Source organism: Bubalus kerabau, chromosome 19, assembly GCF_029407905.1.
Source record: "Bubalus kerabau isolate K-KA32 ecotype Philippines breed swamp buffalo chromosome 19, PCC_UOA_SB_1v2, whole genome shotgun sequence".
Lineage (NCBI taxonomy): Eukaryota > Metazoa > Chordata > Mammalia > Artiodactyla > Bovidae > Bubalus > Bubalus kerabau.
The window spans coordinates 23,335,844-23,348,382 of record NC_073642.1 but is presented as its reverse complement, the minus strand read 5'-3'; the positions used below and the strand labels follow the sequence as shown (position 1 = coordinate 23,348,382).

Here is a 12,539-nt window from a genome sequence, read left to right as displayed (position 1 = left end):
TGCTTTAAACCTCCCATTTGCCTCGGTTTTCTTACTCCTACAGGGGAGCCTTTAGGATAACACCAAGCCTACTGGGTTTTCTTGAGGATTAAATGAGTTAATGCACATGAAGCACTTGGAACAACACCTGGGATGCAGTGAACAGTCAACATGGGCGTTACTGTTACGTTCCATCAACCTTAGCTGATGGCTGTTAGTGACCCCCAAGCAAGTCAAGGTGGATCAAGCCAGGTGAAAGCAGGCACCACACTGACCACAGAAGAAAACACGTCTGTCCCACACTACCCCACCGTCACAGCACACCATCAAATCCTGACGCTCTTTCCATCTGTAAGGAAGAGACAACTTCAGGTGCCCACTAAGGATAGCAACCACCTCAGGCTCTCCGGGAGGTGAGCAAGGATGCGCTGTATCAGACACCAGCATGCCCCTCTGTACCCCAGGGTATCTGTTCGCTCCGACCTCCTTCAATTCCCTGGGCCCCCAGGAGCCACAGTGAGACAGCGGGGTGGTGGTGGGGGGCGGGCAGCAGGGACACAAACGCGGCCCCAGACCTGCCCATGGGGACCTCATCCATCTTCTGAGCATGCGTGATCTTGACCATTTGAACCCTTCATTCCATCTTAGGCTTGTCTTCCCTTCCCCACAAGGGAATTTCACAAACACAAAAATTTGAGGGTACTTGTTCCAGACATAAGATGCTTCCTACGACAATCACCTACTTCCTTCATAGAGCTCTGCCTTTAAAGTTATTTTTGCTCTCTCTGCTGATTAAGTTGGGGAGAAATTCTCAGCAGAGTGCTTTTCTGGAAACTGCACAGTTTATTAAATCCCTGGAAGTATAAGGAAGAGCTTGAAGCGTTCGGTCTGTAAAGGCATGGGATGAAGCTAGAGGAGGCTGGGCATTGAGGTCATGGAAAGGAATGGGCAGTGGGCAGCAACAGAGGGTCTGAGGCAGGGAATGGCATGACCCCTCTGCACCTCCTCTGAACTTCTGCCTCCAGACATCTGCATGTGGGGCCTGCTTCTCTGGAAACCTGGAGACGTGGAGAAGGCTAAGAACACTGGCAGGGGGCAAAGCCCTCAGGACGCCCATCAAAAACCCCCGACTCCAAAGCAACCTGGTGGGGAAGAACAGGGGCCCAGCAAGAGTGTCAGGCCCACAGGGCTTTCTAGACCCCAGGCAGGTGTCAGGAGTGCTGCTGCAACCGGCCAGTGCCTGCCCATTGGAAGAGTAAGGTCAAAGCCCTCTAGCCCTGACCAGAGACCCCCTCCGGCCAGCCTACACGATTCTACTCCAGCAGAAACCGAGCATGGTAAGCAAGCTTTCACACTGTAGCAAAGCTAGTCATATAAACAAGTGACCCCAAACCAAAGCTGTGTGATAACCCGGGAGTACCCGGGAGATCCATTTGGGATCTGAGGCATAAATATCCTTGGCCTCTCAAAACAAACACAGGTTTTGGCACTGAAAACTGTTTTTTGGTTTACAGGCCAGCAAACCACGGCACCACTGTTTATTTTTCCATTATCTGTATATTCAGCAGCACCGAAAGGACTGTAACAGCTTCCTACTCTCCTAACCCACTGGTGAGAAAATGCAATTCTGATCCATAAGCAAACAGACACCAGAAAAGTCTGTCCCGTTTATGGTGCCTGACAAGTATCTCGCCACGCCTTCTCTCCAACACTTGTTTCATATGAGGACCTGGGGCTCACGGACAAGCGACGCAGCGTGTCCCAGCTGAGTGCCAACACCAGAACGCAGACCCACGTCTGATGCAAATTCCCTCTCCTCTTTGACTGTATCACGGCAAGAGGTATGTTCAGATTTCTGGACAAGCACTGGAGAATCAAGGGTTGGGAAGACACAAACAGAGGCAAGCCAGTTCCCTGGCATGTGTACCCTCAAGTGGGGGCTACGAGCACTCGTCTCGAGTTACTGCCACACCTACTGCAGACCCTGGTGCACAGGGAGCTCTACGTAAATGTGGCCTGAATGAAGCAAAACTTTGTTATGATCCAATACCTGGTGGTCCAATAAAGAATCAGGGACCATCATGCCAACTCACCAAACCAGAGTTCTTCGTGGAGATGGAAAGTTGAGGCGGAAATTCCTACACTGGGGAGAAATGAGACCAGAAGACCTCTAAAACACTTCCAAATCAGCCTCTGAAAACTAATCTCACTGTAGAGATCAGAGTCTCGTAGAAGTACTGACTGATTTTTTTGAGTATTAAAAATGAGTGTATGTTGGCTCATACTGTCACCTACCAGTTGTCCCCATAAGAGTGTTCTGAGCCTCTGATAACACTGCTCGACTCACTGCCAGGCTGACCAAACCTCATGCACACCTTCATCCCAGGCAAGGCTTCACTGCAGCTCACTTCACTTGGAATCTCTGGCTTTTAAAGACTATTTCTTAATGCTAGAATAACAAAAAGACATGACTTCAGCGCTTCGGGAAGAAAAAGAAACAAAACCTCCTGCTTTTACCTACAAATGTTAGGGCAGTAAAGAGAGCTGGTCAAGTATGTATTGAATCACTACATAAATACTGTAGGTTCCCTGCATGCCAACTCCAAGTCCAAACGTATGAGTTACAAGAGAATAAATACACAGGTATAAAGAGAATAAAGACACAGGTATCTGTAAAGCAACTATCCTTCAATTTAAAAATTAAGAGAGAGAGAGAGACAGATATCTGTACATGACATTAAAATGAATACAGAACCATTCCACAATAAGCAACTCCACTAACAATATCCAAATTCTGATACCCAAATGATATCAGAAATTCCAAGTGTTTGATTTCTTATTTGCTTTTGATACAATCAAACCGCTAGACGGAGAAGGCGATGGCACCCCACTCCAGTACTCTTGCCTGGAAAACCCCATGGATGGAGGAGCCTGGTGGGCTGCAGTCCATGGGGTCTCGAAGAGTCGGACACGACTGAACGACTTCACTTTCACTTTTCCCTTTCATGCACTGGAAAAGGAAATGGCAACCCACTCCAGTGTTCTTGCCTGGAGAATCTCAGGGACGGGGGAGCCTGGTGGGCTGCCGTCTATGGGGTCGCACAGAGTCAGACACGACTGAAGCGACTTAGCGGCAGCAGCAGCAGAGTACACTATGCCATTTCCTCCTCCATAAAATGGAAGCTTGGGAAGAGTAAAGTTAAACATCTCACTAAGTAATAAAATTCTAACAGAATGAAAGATTTCGATACGTAAATGTAATTTATCTGGCCAAGTTCATAAATAAAAATTTTACAAAAAATACAATGCTTTTTCATTACAGACTGCCCAAAAGGTCTTAAAACGTGCTGTACCAGAATTGTTTTTAAATCAAGACTCAAAAATAATAGATTCTCCATCTAAAAATAAACCCTAATAAAATGATTGCAGATATACATAAAAACTTAAGATGGACACGGCAGCACAGTACTGCCATGTAAATTATGTTCTGAATAACTTTTAATGACATGGGAAAATGCAGTGAGCTCTCTGTACCCACATGTAGAGAACCCACAGGTACACAGGGCCCACTGTACTATACTATTTTATACAAGGGACTAGAGCATCCATGGACTTTGGCAAACCACTGGGGTCCTGGAATCAATCTCCTGAAGATACCACAGATCTTTTAATAAAAAAAGATAAACAAGGATCGACTACAGTTTCAATTTATTATTAAATTTAAAAGTCAGGATATAAAACTGTACAAAGTACCTGCTTAAAATTTACATTTAAAAATTGATTCAATGGATACACACTACTATACACAAAATTATAAACAATGAGGACCTACTGCATAGCATAGGGAACTATATGCAATATCCCATAATACTCTATAATGGAAAAAAATTTGGAAAGGCTATATATATATATAGAACTGAATCACTTTGGTATACACCTGAAACACTGTAAATCAACTGTGTGTGTGTGTGTGTGTGTTAGTTGCTCAGTTGTGTCTGACTCTTTGCGACCCTGTGGACTGTACTGTAGACCACCAGACTCCTCTGTCCATGGAATTCTCCAGGCAAGAATACTGGAGTGGGTTGCCATTCCCTTCTCCAGGGGAGCCTCCCAACCCAGGGATCAAATCCAGTCTCCTGCATTGCAGGTAGATTCTTTACTGTCTGAGCCACCAGGGAAGATTAAATCAAATATACTTCAATTAAAAAAAAAATAGCAAAAAACAATTTTTTTAATTTAAAATTTCCTACGCATGCATAAGAACAAAGAATGCAAGGAGTTACTAACATATTATATACAAATATCTTGAAGCATATTGTCTTAAAACAAAAGCAAATATCACAGCTCAGGGTGAAGAACGAGACATGTTGCTATTAACATCAGGATAAAACGAAGATGCACATTAACACCATTATTATTTAACAAAGTTCTGAAACTCCAAGCCAATAAGAAAACAAGAGATGAAGTATTACTTTTACAAAGGAAAACCCAAAACCATCAGTCAGCTAATAACATGAACATTTACCTCAAAAACCCAGGACACTATACAGTTAAAATTCATATATTTCACAACAACAACAAAAGACAATCAACTGAGAAACTACACGATTGTTTACTAAATTAGGTAACATCAATATATTTCATCTAATTGAAACAGTAGATTTAATGAAGATTCTGGCTACAACAGAATTATCCTATTAATAAAAAGGAATGAGACCCATATGAAAATATTTAAAGATAAATAATAAATTCATACTTATGACAGAAGAATCCTATAAAGCTACCGATTCTTCTCAAATTACAGTGGATTTAACTCCAATACAGGCTTCCCTGTTGGCTCAGACGGTAAAAGAGTCTGCCTATAATGCAGGAGACCTGGGTTCAACCCCTGGGTTAGGAAGATCCCCTGGAGAAGGGAATGGCAAACAATTCCAGTATTCTTGCATGGAAAACTCCATGGACAGAGGAGCCTGGTGGGCTACAATCCATGGTGTCGCAAAGAATCAGACATGACTGAGTGACTTGCACTCACTAACTCCAATACAAACAAAATCTCCCCCAAATTTGAGAGTAGAACAAAATCATTCTAAAATTGATATGGAAGGATAGAGAAGAATGGGTTAAGGAAGCTTTCTTTAATGGGGCATAATGAGAAAAAGGATTAACCTTATCAGTTCAGCCGCTCAGTTGTGTCCGACTCTTTGCGACCCCATCAATCGCAGCACGCCAGGCCTCCCTGTCCATCACCAACTCCCGGAGTTCACTCAGACTCACATTCATCGAGTCAGTGATGCCATCCAGCCATCTCATCCTCTGTCGTCCCCTTCTCCTCTTGCCCCCAATCCCTCCAAGCATCAGAGTCTTTTCCAATGAGTCAACTCTCTGCATGAGGTGGCCAAAGTACTGGAGTTTCAGCTTTAGCATCATTCCTTCCAAGAAATCCCAGGGCTGATCTCCTTTAGGATGGACTGGTTGGATCTCCTTGCAGTCCAAGGGACTCTCAAGAGTCTTCTCCAACACCACAGTTCAAAAGCATCAGTTCTTCGGCGCTCAGCCTTCTTCTTCTTAACCTTATCAGACACTATTAAACATATAAAGCTATAAAAATGAAGTCAGTGCTGTAACAGGGCGAGTAAGGAGAGAAAATCAAAAACAGACAGTGCAAAGATATGATAAAGGTGAGAGTATAAATCAACTGTGAATAAAAATAATCATCCACATAAAAAGATGCTGGAATAATGACTATTTTGGAGAGTTATGTCCACCAGGCAAGCCCTAAAAGTAATATTTTAAAACCCAACACATTCATTACCATTTGAGGCACCAACTCCTTACTATTAAAACTGTTAAAGGGAAAAATCAAGCACTTATACCTTATACTTTTACTTATACCTTTCCAATAGGAACTGTATCTTATAGTAGTGATAGGCCTAACTGTTGAAGAAACTTCTGCTTTACAGAAGAACACTAACTACTTCATGGAAAAGTAAAATGAATTAGGAAACATCATTTCCTAATACTAGGGAGAACTGTTACTTTAGATAAGGATTATCAAGTGGTGCTATAAAGGAAGGGAGGCAGGGAGAAAGAGAAAGCTTAGGTGAACAGCTTATGGTAAATTGAACATTTGTAGGCACTTCCCTGGGGGTCCAGTGGTTAAGACTCCACACTTCGCCGAAGAGGGTGCAGGCTGACCCCTGGTTGGGGAACTAAAGTCACAAATGCCCTGGGGCACAGCCAAATCAATAGACAGATACACTTTAAACATACATACACATCTATATTATGCCAAGGGCCACAAGGTCACCTTCTAGTCATATGAAGAGAATCTAAAAGTTCTAGTGATCAGATGGTCATCACCCTAACCCAGCAGTCAATCTGAGCATCTGTAATGGTGGGCCAACAGGACATCGTGTATTTTCTGATGTGATTTGTGACTTGCCAATGATACAGCCTAACCCAAAACATCTAACTTTAATCCATGTTGGATGTGATTTCTAGTTTATAGGAAATACAGCAGATAGAGGGGAAAAGAAGGAACCAGTAAGATGAATCCAGAAGTCGGGACCAAGTAAGTGGTCAGGTCTCTTCAACAGCTCAGTGTAATATAAAAGGTGGGGATGGGCAGGCTAGTTTAAAAGCAAGGTAAGGGTCATGACAAGCAGATGCAATGCAGGAGACATTTCTGGGATCACCGGGGATATTGGTATGGTATGATACAGCTATTAGATAAAACAAATTACTGAAATGGAAATACACAGATTACTGGCTGCAAAAAGTCTATTGCCAAACAGTATGTACTTATGGTGGTTCCTCAAAAAATTAGAAACAGAATTACTGTATGACCCATCAAGTTCACACCCCAAAAGAATTGAAAGCAGGAATTCATAGATATGTATACCCATGTCTGTATGCAGCATTATTCACAATAACCCAGAGGCAGAAGCAATCCAAGTGTTCATCAATAGACGAACGGATAAACTAAATGTGGTGTGTGCATACAATGGGATATTATTCAGCCCTAGAAATGAAATTCTGATACATGTTACAACATGGATGAACCCTGAAGACACTGTATTATGTGAAATCAGCCAGTGACAAAGTATGTGCTCTATGGTTCCACTTACATGAGGGACCTAGGGTAGTCCAAAGGGAATGGTGGTTGCCAGAGGCTGGGGAGGAGGAAATGAGTTTAACGTCTAAAGTTTTAGCTTTGGAAGATCAAAGGGTTCTAGAGGTTGACAGTGGTGGAGACTGTAGAAAAATGTGAATGTACTTAATGCCACTCAATTGTGCACTTAAAAGTGATTAAACTGGTAAATGTTATGTATACTTTATAATTTTTTAAAAACCATTATGTACTGTATAATCTAATTTCAGTGGAAAAATGTAATTATATACAAAGATAGATGGGGGAGGACAGGGAGACAGGGGAGGGAGAGAAAGAGGAGATGGAGGGGGAGATAAAGAATCTGGAAGGACATGTACTAACATGTTATAATAAATGATCTCTAGCTGTGGAGGCACTAGCTAATTTTCCATACTCTGTATATTGCCTCTGTAGAAAGATAGGATGTTGTATAAAGCAAATAGGAAAAAACATAAAAGGAAGAGTATAGATTTGATTTCACAAAAATATAAAATGTTTACAATTTTAAAAATAAAATATTCAGTAAAGAGAAAAAGACTAGAGAAAAAGATATGCAATAAGCATGAGCGATCAAAACTTAATTCCCAAACACATTAGAAAGCTCTTATAAAATGTTTTAAATTCTAAAACCCAGAGAAATAGGCAACAGACACAAATTCAGTGAAGGCAAAGTTCAAGTGTTCAAAACACACTTGGAAAAGAAAAAGGTAACCATAAATGAAATAAATTATAATTAAAATACCAATACAAAATATCACTCTCCCACAATCGGATTGTTGAAAGCCTAAGAAGTACTATCATATACTCCTGTGATATTAAAATTTGATCACATCTTTCTGGAGGGCAATTTAACAACGTGGATCATGAGCCTTTAAAAGTTAACAGTCATGGGACTTCCTGGTGTGCAATAGGTAAGAATCCGCCTGCCAATGCAGGGGACACGGGTTCCAACCCTGATCCAGCAAGACTGCACACGTCTCAGGGCAGCTATGCCCGTGTGCCACAAACGCTGAGCCCACGCGCCTGGAGCCTGTGCTTGCAGCGAGAGAAGCCTCCTCAACGAGAAGCCCACACACCACAGCGAACAGCAGCCCTGGCTCCCAGCAACTAGGGAAGCACGGCGCAGCAACAAAGACCCAAACAAAAAAGTTAACAGTCACAGTACTATGAATCACTCATACATGAAACAGATGAATCTCAAAAACATAATGCTAAGTGAAAGAAATATTATATAAAAGATTGTATACTACATACTTCCACTTATTGTGAAACTCTTAAACAGACAAAGCTCACCTGTGGTGGGGAAAAAAATGAAAAGGTGGTTGCAAGGATGGCAGGAAAAGAGCCTGGGAAGGAGCAAGAGTGAACTTTCTGGAAAGACAATATTCTAACCTTGACAGAGGTTTGACTTACACAGATAAATGTATGCATCTGTCAAAACTCAGCAAATGCACAATAAATGTTTATGCATTTGACTGCATATAAATTTTATCTCAAAAGAAAAATCTAAATACTGGACTAATTAATGATATACACACTGCAATATTTTAGGCAAAGTCTGCTGCTGCTGCTGCTGCTGCTGCTAAGTCACTTCAGTCGTGTCCAACTCTGTGCGACCCCATAGACGGCAGCCCACCAGGCTCCCCCGTCCCTGAGATTCTCCAGGCAAGAACACTGGAGTGGGGTGCCATTTCCTCCTCCACAGGCAAAGTACAGATGTCTGCAATTACTTTAAAATGCATCAAAGGAAAAGGAGGTAGAGACGACAGAGACCGACACACACTTGTCTCCTGCTTTCTGTGGGCACTGCTTTCAAGACTCCCTCAGATACCAAGTCCATGGATGCAAAAGTCCCTTATATGAGAGGCACCGAAGTTACACACAACCTAAGTACAGCCTTCTGTATGCTTGTACTTTGAATGGCTTCTAGGTTACTTATACTACCTAATACTATGTAAATGTTACATAAATTGCTGGAAACACAATGTAAAGGATATGTAAATCGTTACCACAAGGCAAATTCAAGTTTTGCTTTTTGGAACTTTCTGGATTTCCCCTATCACCCCCTCTCACACCCTCATTGGTTGAATCCCCAGAGGTAGAACCCATGGAAACAGATGGATGAGCATATATGATAAAGTACAGTCAAGAACATATATGATGCAACATATATGCAAGCAGAGTAAAATGCTACCATAAAATACAGGAGTTTGGGGTATACAAGTGCTCACTGTAAAATTCCTTCAAGAATTTTGAGATATTGTCTAATGAAATGTTAGAAATATTAGAAATACTAAATAAACGTCAACAGCCACAAGGCAGTCCTCTGGAGTGCTGGAATATTCCCTCCTGATCTGGGTGGTCATTACATGTAGCATATATGGGTACAGTTCAATCAAGCCATACTCTTTAAGATTCTATATACTTTGCTAACTGCATTTATACGTCAAAAAATGTTTAAATAAACAGCATTCAGAATAGGACTTTAAAGCATATGTAATTAATATACTCAAAAAGATAACAGAGTATGCTCTAACCAAAAAAGAAAGAAAACCATGAATTAGCAGTTATAAAAAGCACACACCATAAATCTTGAACACAGAAACTGCACCATTTAAAAACTCAATGGGCTAGATAGCTGAGTAGACCCTGAGGAATGACTCAGTGAGCTAAGAGAGTTCAAAACCCTTTACAGATGCCAGCACAGAAATGGGGAAGTACAAGTAGTAAAGAAATACAGCACAAAGATGTGCCTAACTCCCATCGTGGGAGCAAGCTGCAGAAGGGAAGTGAGGAAATGGAAGAGCAACAATTCAAAGAATAACAGCTAAATGTTTCCTAGAACTAATAAAGAACAAATAAAGAATAAAACTATAAAGAAATATTTTAATTAATCTACATGAATGCAAGGAAACACCACCAATTTACGTGTTATCTATCTCCTGATTATGCAATTCAAGTGATCCATGTCCTTTTTCAAGTTTTCTAAGAAGAATATTACTTTTGTAATGAGAAAAATAAAAGCTTACTTTTCTTGTTTTGGTTTGTGGGGTTTTTTGTTTTCTATTTCACTTTTAATTGGAGGGTAACTGCTTTACAACATTGTGTTGGTTTCTGCCATACAACACTGTCAGTCAGCTCTAAGTATACACACGTCCTCGCCCTCCTGAGCCTCCCTCCCACCCCTCCATGTCACACAGCACTGGGTTGAGCTCCCTGCGTTATAGAGTAACTTCCTATTAGCTATCTATTTTACATATGGTAATATATATGTAAACACTTATGAAATAAATCCAGAACCAAGAGACAAGAAAGGTTTTTCTAAAAACTCCCCAGCCTCTCTTTCCTCTGGCTTCTACCCTGGGCTATTACAGTGAACCTGCTGCTGAAAGAAATTACCACGACCTTGGGCAAGTCATTTGATCTCTTTAAAGTTCTGCTTCTTTTAGGTCTTCAACAGGGAAAACAACACTGTCCTTTCTACTTCACAGGAGTTTAGAGAACATCAAATGAGATAATGGATAAAAACTGCACTCAGTATAATCTGATTTCTCTTCAGATCAAATAAATCTTTCCCCTTTTAATGAAGATTTCCATGGAGAGAAACAATTCTGAGACTCACAGTCCAAGAGAACAAACTTCTTGTTACCAAAGGGGAAAGACGGGATCCCGGGATAAATCAGGAGTTTGGGATTAGCAGATACAAACTACTACATTTAAAATAAACAAGGTCCTATTACTGTATAGCACAGGGAACTATATCCACTAACTTGTAATAAACTACAATGAAAAAGGATATATATAAACTTATTCACTTTGCTGTACCCCAGAAACTAATACAGTGGAAAGCAACACAAAGTGCAAACCAACACAACAGTGCAAACCAACTATATTTCAATTTTTAAAAAACAGCAGCCAGTCACCTGGACAGCACAATACAAAGGGAGGCAGGCCATCAGTCCTGAGCCACAGACCCCGTCTGCACCGCCCCTCACCCCTCACCCCCTGAACCCACTCCACTCCCCAGCAGGCCGCGGGCCTTGCCTCCCTTCCCAGAGCACTGCACTGCGCCCGGCCACACCTTGTGCCTGGCCCAGCACCACAGCCCCGAGGCACGCCCCACCTCCAGCGTCAGTGCATCTTCCTCCTAAAACTTGATAGAATATATTCATCCTGCAACCACAGTGTTGAAAATGAAAATGCTGAGGTTCAGAGGATGGACTCCATACGCCTCAACCTGGCTTTCAAGCCTCCCCTCCTGCCCCCAGTCAACTCCTCACTGCCTGTGGAACAGCCAACTCTCTACCCACCCAAGTCCTCGGGTCTTCTGAGCCGAGCCCCGAGCAGGCCAAGCCCCTCCCGCCTTCCGCCCTCTGCACCGATGATGGGTCCAGACCAAGATCCTGCCTGTTCCCTGAACACCCACTCCACCCCTCAGGCGCCACCCTCACTTCCAGGTCAGAGGCCCCACCTTTCCAGGGAAGACTACTACTGTCCTGAGGGCAGGGCCTCCTGCTTGGCTCCAGATCTTCAGAAGGAGGCACTCAAATCAACCTGCCAATCATTTCAGTCTGTAAAATAAACTTTCTCTAACTGAATTTTATAGTAATTATTTCTCTGGGTTTTCTTTATAGTTTTAATATCTATATGCATGTGCATATCACATACATTCCTACATAATATACTGCTTAGCTATTAATCTTTAAAAGGGTCACACTTTACAAATTCTTCTCTAAGTTTTCTTTCAACATTGTTTTGAGACTGATCTATGTTGACACCGGTAGCTATAAGCTATAAGCCATTCATTTTTTTGCTTGTTTTCCCTGAACTTTGAACTTTCTCTTTTGTATTAGGGTGTAGCCAATTAACAATGTGATAGTTTCAGGTGAACAGCAAAGGGACTCAGCCACACACATGAATCCATTCTCCCCCAATCCCCACTGCCATCCAGGCTGGCACATAACATTGAGTTCCATGTTAAGCCATTCATTTTCAAAGCTGAAAAGCATTCTTTTGCACAGTACTTATTCATCCATTATGTTGCTGAGGGATACTTGTGTTTTATCAAAAAGGTTGCTCTTATCAATAAAAGCAATGCACCTATGAACATTCTTATCCATATCTCAGCACACATGTATTTCTAGGGTTAAAACTGCCAGGTCACAGGGTCACATGTTTAGCTCTCCTTGGTAATGACAATGGTTTTCCAAGCAGTTGAACTGATTTACACTTTTACTTACACTGTTGAAGAATTCCTCAAAAATACTGTCAGGCTTTTAGAAGACATGGAAGCAACCTAAACATCCACCAACTGAGGGATGGATAAACAAGATGTGGTACATAAATACAATGGAGTTTTACTCAGCCAATAAAAAAAAATGGAATAATGCTATTTGCACCAATATGGATT

The 12,539-nt window shown here is 41.8% G+C and overlaps 1 protein-coding gene and 1 pseudogene across 5 annotated transcripts in view; one reads left to right on the top strand and one right to left on the bottom strand.

Moving 5' to 3' along the window:
* Positions 1-12,539, bottom strand: part of PDE8A (phosphodiesterase 8A) — a 144,063-nt gene that overhangs the window by 121,523 nt on the left and 10,001 nt on the right. The window lies entirely within an intron of this gene.
* LOC129634654 (uncharacterized) lies at positions 10,669-10,778 on the top strand (annotated as a pseudogene).